We start from the raw sequence: 7455 nt of genomic DNA, 5'->3' as shown, positions 1-7455 counted from the left end.
TGTTGTGGGGGAGGGGACTCCCGTCTGCTTGGTGGTGGATTTTGTACCTTTTGGTTGTAGTTTCAGGGTCGCAGCTCGCCTCAGGAAGGTTGAAGTGCGCTCTTCAATCTTCTCTCTTGTCTCTGCTCCAAACCATCAGCTACTTTGCTATAAAGTTGTTTTTTAAAGGAATAGTGTGTAGTCAGTATGTATTCTCATCCCCGAAGTATAAATATGTCCAAATATTAACACAAAATTTAAAAAACAGGAAGAAAACAAGAAGAAATAAAAGTAAAGAAAGCAACTGAAAAGGAAACTTTAAAAGGAGAAAAAACCCAGAATTTTCTCAGATTTTCATGGAGTAATATTTCATTTTTAGACTATAATGTAGTGATGTTTACCAAATCCACTAGTTAAGAAAATATGCTTCCCCATTAAATAAATAGCCTTGATAGGATATACTTGAAAGAAAAAATAATAATTAACATTTTATATACAACATAACAAAAGGACAATTCATAGTACCCAGCATGTATCTGCCAAAAGCTCTAATTTCAATGTATTTTAATGAAGAATTTGAGCACAGTAACTTTTCAATAATCATGAAAGCAGGTTTCCCCTCTCAAAACAAAGACTTAACATGGCAGTGTCATCTCTCTCTAAAACTATGACAGTCTAGAAATGTAGATTGTCAATTAACTTCTGATAAGGTGACAGCAGACCCTCTTGATCCTCAGAACATTTCCTGAAGGTCACATGAAATTTTACAGGCTAGAGAGCATATAGTATCCAAGAACATTCTGAAAACACTAAAGCCATGTTAGAGTACTGATGTCAATTACTGATATGCATTAAACATTAAAACTGCAAGAAAAACTGCAACAGATTGGAGTGTTACTGAAAAAACTGGTCACAGGAACTGAATAGATGTAAATAGCACAATATTTGTTATCAGAAGGCAGTATGCTAGCAGGTGAATGGAAGCATTTTGAGAAGGCAGATAGCATTTTCATGTAGCAAAATCACTCTCTTTGGAACAAAGTTCTGTGCGTGCTGAAACACAGATACTGTCATGTATTCTCTACCAAAATTAACATAGAGACAAAACCTATTATCACCTCAACATTTTTTGCTCATGCCCCTACCCTGCCTCCCAGGCATAACTGGTTTGTTTTTCAGCTCTATAGTTTGACCTCCCCCCATACCTCATAAGTTGAACTATAGTCTGAGTTTGACAAAATTTTTTTCTGACACTCCACGTCATGGGGAACAGCAACAGCCATGGTCCTTCCCTCTTCCCTGTGTGCCTGTCATTCCTTTTCCTGCCTTCCCTCCGTGCTGAGACCTGGAGTTTGGTAGGAGTGGTGACAGTGTTCATCCTTGACTTGTTTGCATTCTGAGAGGAAAGCATCTTGGCCTTTGGCCACTAAATACCACGTTAGTTATTAGTTTTTGGCAGCTGCCCTTTCTCAGTTTGACGTTCCCTTTATTTGTAGTTTTCTGAGAGTTTTATTTACCATGACCTGACGGTGATGTTTGTGGTGTTCTATCTCCATCCATTTGGATGGCCCTGTGTGTTTCTTTAGTTTGTTCATCTGAACAATTACACCAATGGGCGTTCTTTTTCTTTTTTTCAAAATAACCCAAAATTTACTTACAATAAATTCTGTATAATGATGGCCACATTAGCTCTTTCTAATCTTAGAGAACTGTTAGAGACAGTTTCAGCACCCTTAGGCATGTGCATCTGTGCACAAAGCCATGTGTTTCCGTAGGCTGCGCTCAACATCACTAGAAACGTGGCAGCTGTAGGGAGAATGTCCTGTCCTGTCCTCTCCTGTGCCAGACGGAGCCACATGGCTCTCGAGTATTTGCACCAGGCAAGGATTGGTGTGAGTTCCTGCTCTCCTACATTCTTTCCAATACTTGGTATTTTAGGAGCCTCCAGTTTCCCCTGATTGAGGGTAGGAGATAATGTGTCTTTGTTTTAGTTATATTTCTGAGTGCCTGGGTGGCTGTGTTGATTTTCATCTCTAATAATCACTCCCTGGCATCTTCCTTTCTGGGAGGTACTGTGGGGTCCCTCTCCCCATTCTGTCTGTGTGCTTTGTACTTTAGAGGTGGTTACACATTCTCTGCAGCAATCCCTGGGTCTTCACACGCACTGAACATGCTCCAGCTTGTGACTGGCCTTTGTCCTTATGCAATTCCTTATTGTACGGACTTTGAAAGTTTTTAACAAAATTAATAATTCCTTTTATGGTTTTTTCATTTAATGATTTGCTATTAAAGCAACTTATAGCTTGTGCTTTTTGTATTTTTAATTTTTATTGATACATGTATATCATAGTTGTACATGTTTTGGGCACATGTGATATTTGATACATGTGTATAGTATATAATTAAATAAGTCAGGGTAATTGGGATATTCTCACCTCAAACATCTGTCTTTTCTTTGTATTTAGAACATTACAATTCTTTTCCTCTAGTTAATTTGAAAGTTTAACCCATCTTACATTTCTGGCACAAACTGGATTATGTCACAGTGCATTATTCCTGATTCCTACAGGTGATCTGTTATTATGTCACTAAGAATTTTTTCATTAGGAATATTTGTGTCTCAGTTTATTTTATTTTAATATTTTAAAAGAAGGAAAATATATACTCATGAAATATCTGGAAGATTAGACAGAAAATGTAAATCACAATCAAACTAATTGGAGATTAACAAAAAATTTAATATGATGTGCTGATAGTCCTCAGTATTCATAGATTCTTTACTTGGAAATTTGCCTATTAGTAAAAATTTAGTTTTACCACAAGATCAATATTTAAAGGCATGCAAAAAGTAGTGGAAACTTCCAGTCTGTTGACACAGACACATGGAGCACATGGAGGTTAAGGAAGGTGACAGGAAGGGTCTTGTTCCGGCTCTGGTAGTGTAAACAAGCATTCCTGTAGAGAACTATTTAGCACTGTACTTTGTTGTGTTTGTGCCCCTTTTATTGGTAGTTTCACTATTTAAAGTTGACCTTAAACATCAAGCTCAGTGAAGTGCTGTGTAGTTTCCCTGAGCCATGGAAGGTTGTGATGTGCCTTAAGGACAAAAGACATGTATTAGAAAAGCTTTGCTTGGACTGTTGGGAGGGAACTCTGCGTTAATATTTATAATGAATATGAAGACCATCGGATAGTATCCACATACATTATACAAAAAGTAGAGACATACGTAGCTGGATACTTTCCGAGCAGCTCTCATATATACTGTATATTAAGTGTATTAAAACAGAAACACAGGCAAAGTGTGGTCATGCAGTGATCATGTCACAAAACTGTGTGACCAGAGGCTTGGAGAAACCTAATTCTCTATTTCATTTTGAAGCAACAATTCTGTATTCAGTTGCAGTGCGTGGAGACTTTATGGAATAGTGATTTTATAGAAAGCAGCTACCCTTTATTACAAGGATCAATTGTATTTTAAAGTTTTATCATAGAAACTTTTCCATATAATAAAATACCTTTTTTCAAAACAAGAGTTTTGTGTTCAAAATACATTTGCTTGTAAAATGACGTTATTTCTGTACTGACATACACATTTTTTTTTTCATGTGTTCAGAGTGAATGATCAATTTCAAGACAATTAACATAAAGGTCAATTTTTTTTTTCCCAATATTGACGATTTGGAATTGTAAGCAAAGATTAGGGCAGCTCTATGTTCAGTGCACTGACTTCAATATTGGGAATTTCCTTTTGATTCTTATGATCCTACTGTAGCTGTAAGATCCTACAAACATACACACACACATACACAGCTGGAGATTAAAAAAAAAAAAAGAAAAACTTTTACTGGCAAGAGTTCTGGTGAGCCTCAGTAGAAAGCCTTACACACCCTTTCTGCTCAAGTCCCTAACAAGACCCTCAGGATGGATGTTCCTTACAGAGATTGACCAGACTCACAAGTTGTTATGCTCATGGTTACAATTTGTTGCAAGAAAATGAAACAGACTAGGACAGCACCTGTGGCTCAGTGGGTAGAGTGTCAGCCCCATATACCAAAGATGGCAAGTTGAACCCAGCCCTGGCCAAATGGCAACAAAAACCAACAAAGAAAAGGAAGCAGAGTAAAATGAGAAAAAAAAAAAAAAAAAAAAAGGAACCCGGGGATGGGGGATGAGGAGTAAGATAGTGGATAGGTACCAGCCTCCGACAGAAGTTCCCATCCAGAGGGAAGGATAAAGTCCAGAAAATACTCAACAAAGTTGAAGATTAGGAGCCCAGCCAAGAGAGAAGAGTGAAATCTGGAGGACACCTCTGCTGAGGCAAGTTGCGACTCCTAGAAAGCAATCTACAGGTACATAATACATCCCGAAGGAAGGATATCTGTCCCCTTCCCCAAGAAAGGTGTGTTTTTTCTCTTTGTTTGCTCCTGTGAGTTTCCTACAGGCAAGTGGTGAACTGAGGACTTATTGTCTCCCCCACAGGTGAGAGCTACAGAAAGAGGGGTCTACTCCCCTAGAGGGACCCTGCTGAGACTCCAAACACTTTCTAGCCAGCCAGAAAAATCAAACTAGTTTCTATATCATTTTGAATTCACAGTCCACCCTTCTCCCCCTTGCCTGCAGAGACAGTGAGAGGAGGCCAGGAATAGCGTCCTCCCTACCCCTGCAGGGCCAAGCACCCTGTCCCAGCCCTGCAGCTGGAAAATTGCTTGAGCTGCATATTCCCTGTGCAGCTGCTGCTAGGCCGCCTCCTCTGGGCACCCCAGAGGGGTATGCTGAAGACTGTTTGACTCGCACATCCCCCGCAGGCTGCTGCTGCATGGCCAACATCACCAGGCACCTGAGCAGGGTGCCCCCGAAGACTATTTGACCTGTGTGTGCCCATGCAGCTGCTATTGGTAGGACATTGAGGACTGTTCTACCTGTGTGTCCCCTGTGGCTACTGCTGCTTGGCCACCAACCCCTGGGCACATGAGCAGGGCAAACCAGGACTGTTTGACCCAAGTGTCCCCCATGTGGCTGCCGCAGCTTGGCTGCCATCCCTGGGCACCTGAGCCAGGCACGCTGAGGACTGTTCAACCCGTGCATCCCCCTAGGCTGCCACTGCTTGGCCACTGCCCCCTGGGCCCCCAAGTGGGGTGCTCCAGGACTGTTTGACCTGTGGCTGCCACCGCTTGGCTGTTGCCCCCAGGCAAATGAGTAGGACATGCCAAGGACTGTTTGATCCGCATCCCCCTCGCTGCTGCTGCTTGGCTGACACCCCGGCACCTGAGCAGGGTGCCCCAAGACTGATCAACCCATGTGTTCCTGGCACCCCAGGCCCGGCGGCCAAGAACTGCAAGAGGACAGTCAGTTGAGAGGGAATCGCACAAGCATGGCAGTACCCAGAGGATAAAGCAACAGCTGCAGCAGCTAGAACAATAAGGCTCACACTGCTGAGGCTTTTCTGGACAGACATGCCCAATCTCCCCTGGCAACCAGAGGAAGCTGGCATCTTCTCCAGTGGCAGCCACAAGCTGAGTGGTTTGAGGATGGTCTCCAAACAGTACAAATTAACCATGGGGCAGAATCAGTGGAAAAACTCTGGTAACCAGAATAATGAGCGTAGATCAAGTCCCCCAAAGAAGGATAGGGCAGAAGCAATTGAAGATCTGATCCACAAACAGATGACTGAGATGACAGAAATCGAGTTCAGAATCTGGATAGCAAATAAGATTAACAGATTGGAGGAAAGGAGGGAATTAGAATTTCAATAAATTATTCAAAAGATGTCTCAAGAATTTAAAAATTTCAAAGATAAAATGATCAAAGATTTTGAAACATTGAGGCAAGAGTTTGCAGCTCTCAAAGATCTGAAAAAATATGGTAGAATCCCTTAATAACATAATGGAAAAGGCAGAAGAAAGGATCTCTGACATTGAAGACAAAGCTTTTGAATGAACCCAAGAGGTCAAAGATGAAAAGAAATGGAGAGCAAAAATGACTCTTTTACTCTGAGAGCTCTGGGATAATTCAAAGAAAACTAATATCCTCCTTATAGGAATCCCTAAAGGTGACAAAGTTGCTTCACAAAACACGGAGGCTCTTCTTCAAGAAATTATGAAAGAGAACTTTCCAGACGTGTCAAGAAATTCTGAAATTCAGATAGCAGATAGTTTCAGAACCCCAGCATGACTCAATGTGAACAAGACATCCCCCAGGCACATCATACTTAACTTCACTAAAGTTAATATGAAAGTGAAAATTCTGAAAGCAGTCAGATGTAAAAAAAACATTACCTACAAGGGGAAGAGTATTAGGATGACTGCAGATTTCTCTGCTGAAACCTTTCAGGCTAGAAGAGGATGGTCATCAACTTTTAATCTCCTAAAGCAAAATAACTTTCAACCCAGGATCCTGTATCCAGCTAAACTGAGTTTCATCTATGATGGATAAATTAAATACTTTAATGACATTCACACGTTGAAAAAAATTGCCATAAATAAACCAGCTCTTTAGGAAATTCTCAAACCTATCCTCCATAATGACCAGTGCAATCCTCCACCAAAGTAAACTCACTCAGAAACTTTTGATCACATTCCAACTTCCACAATGGCAAAAGGTTTAAAAATGTCTACTGGACTTTCGAGCACCTTGATGCCCAAAATTTTATCAGGCTTATCAATAATTTCAATCAATGCGAATGGCTTAAATTGAACTCTAAAGAGGCACAGAGTGGCTGATTTGATATAGAAACTCAGACCAGACATCTACTGTATTCAGGAATCGCATCTTACTTTAAAAGATAAATGTAGACTCAGGGTGAAGGGATGGTCATCTATATTCCAGGCACATGGAAAACAGAAAAAAGCAGGTGTTGCAATTTTACTTGCAGATACAATTGGGTTTAAACCAACAAAAGTAAGCAAGGATAAAGATGGCCATTTTATATCTGTTAAGGGTAATACTCAATATGATGAAATCTCAATTATCAATATCTATGCACCCAACTAGAATGCACCTCAATTTATAAGAGATACTCTAACAGGCATGAGCAACTTGATCTCTCTCAGCTCCAGCACAGTCAGAAATTTTAACACTCCTTTGGCAGTGTTGGATAGATCCTCCAATAAGAAGCTTAGCAAAGAAATTTTAGATTTAAATTTAACTATTCAACTTTTGGACCTAACAGACGTCTACAGAACTTTTCATCCTAACAAAAATGAATACACATTTTTCTCATCAGTTCATGGAACATACTCCAAAATCATTCACATGTTATTCATAAGTCTAACCTCAGTAATTTAAAAGAATTGAAATTATTCCATGAATTTCTCAGAACATCGTGGAATAAATTTGAACTCAGTAACAACAGGAAGCTACAGCCTCATACAAAAACATGGAAGCTAAATAACCTTATGCTGAATGATAGATGGGTCAAAGATGAGATCAAGAAGGAAATTACCAAATTTTTAGAACAAAATGATAATGAAGACA

This window comes from Otolemur garnettii, unplaced genomic scaffold, assembly GCF_000181295.1.
Source record: "Otolemur garnettii isolate 467f Iridium unplaced genomic scaffold, OtoGar3 scaffold00045, whole genome shotgun sequence".
NCBI classification, from domain to species: Eukaryota; Metazoa; Chordata; class Mammalia; order Primates; family Galagidae; genus Otolemur; species Otolemur garnettii.
This window is presented reverse-complemented; position numbering follows the sequence as displayed.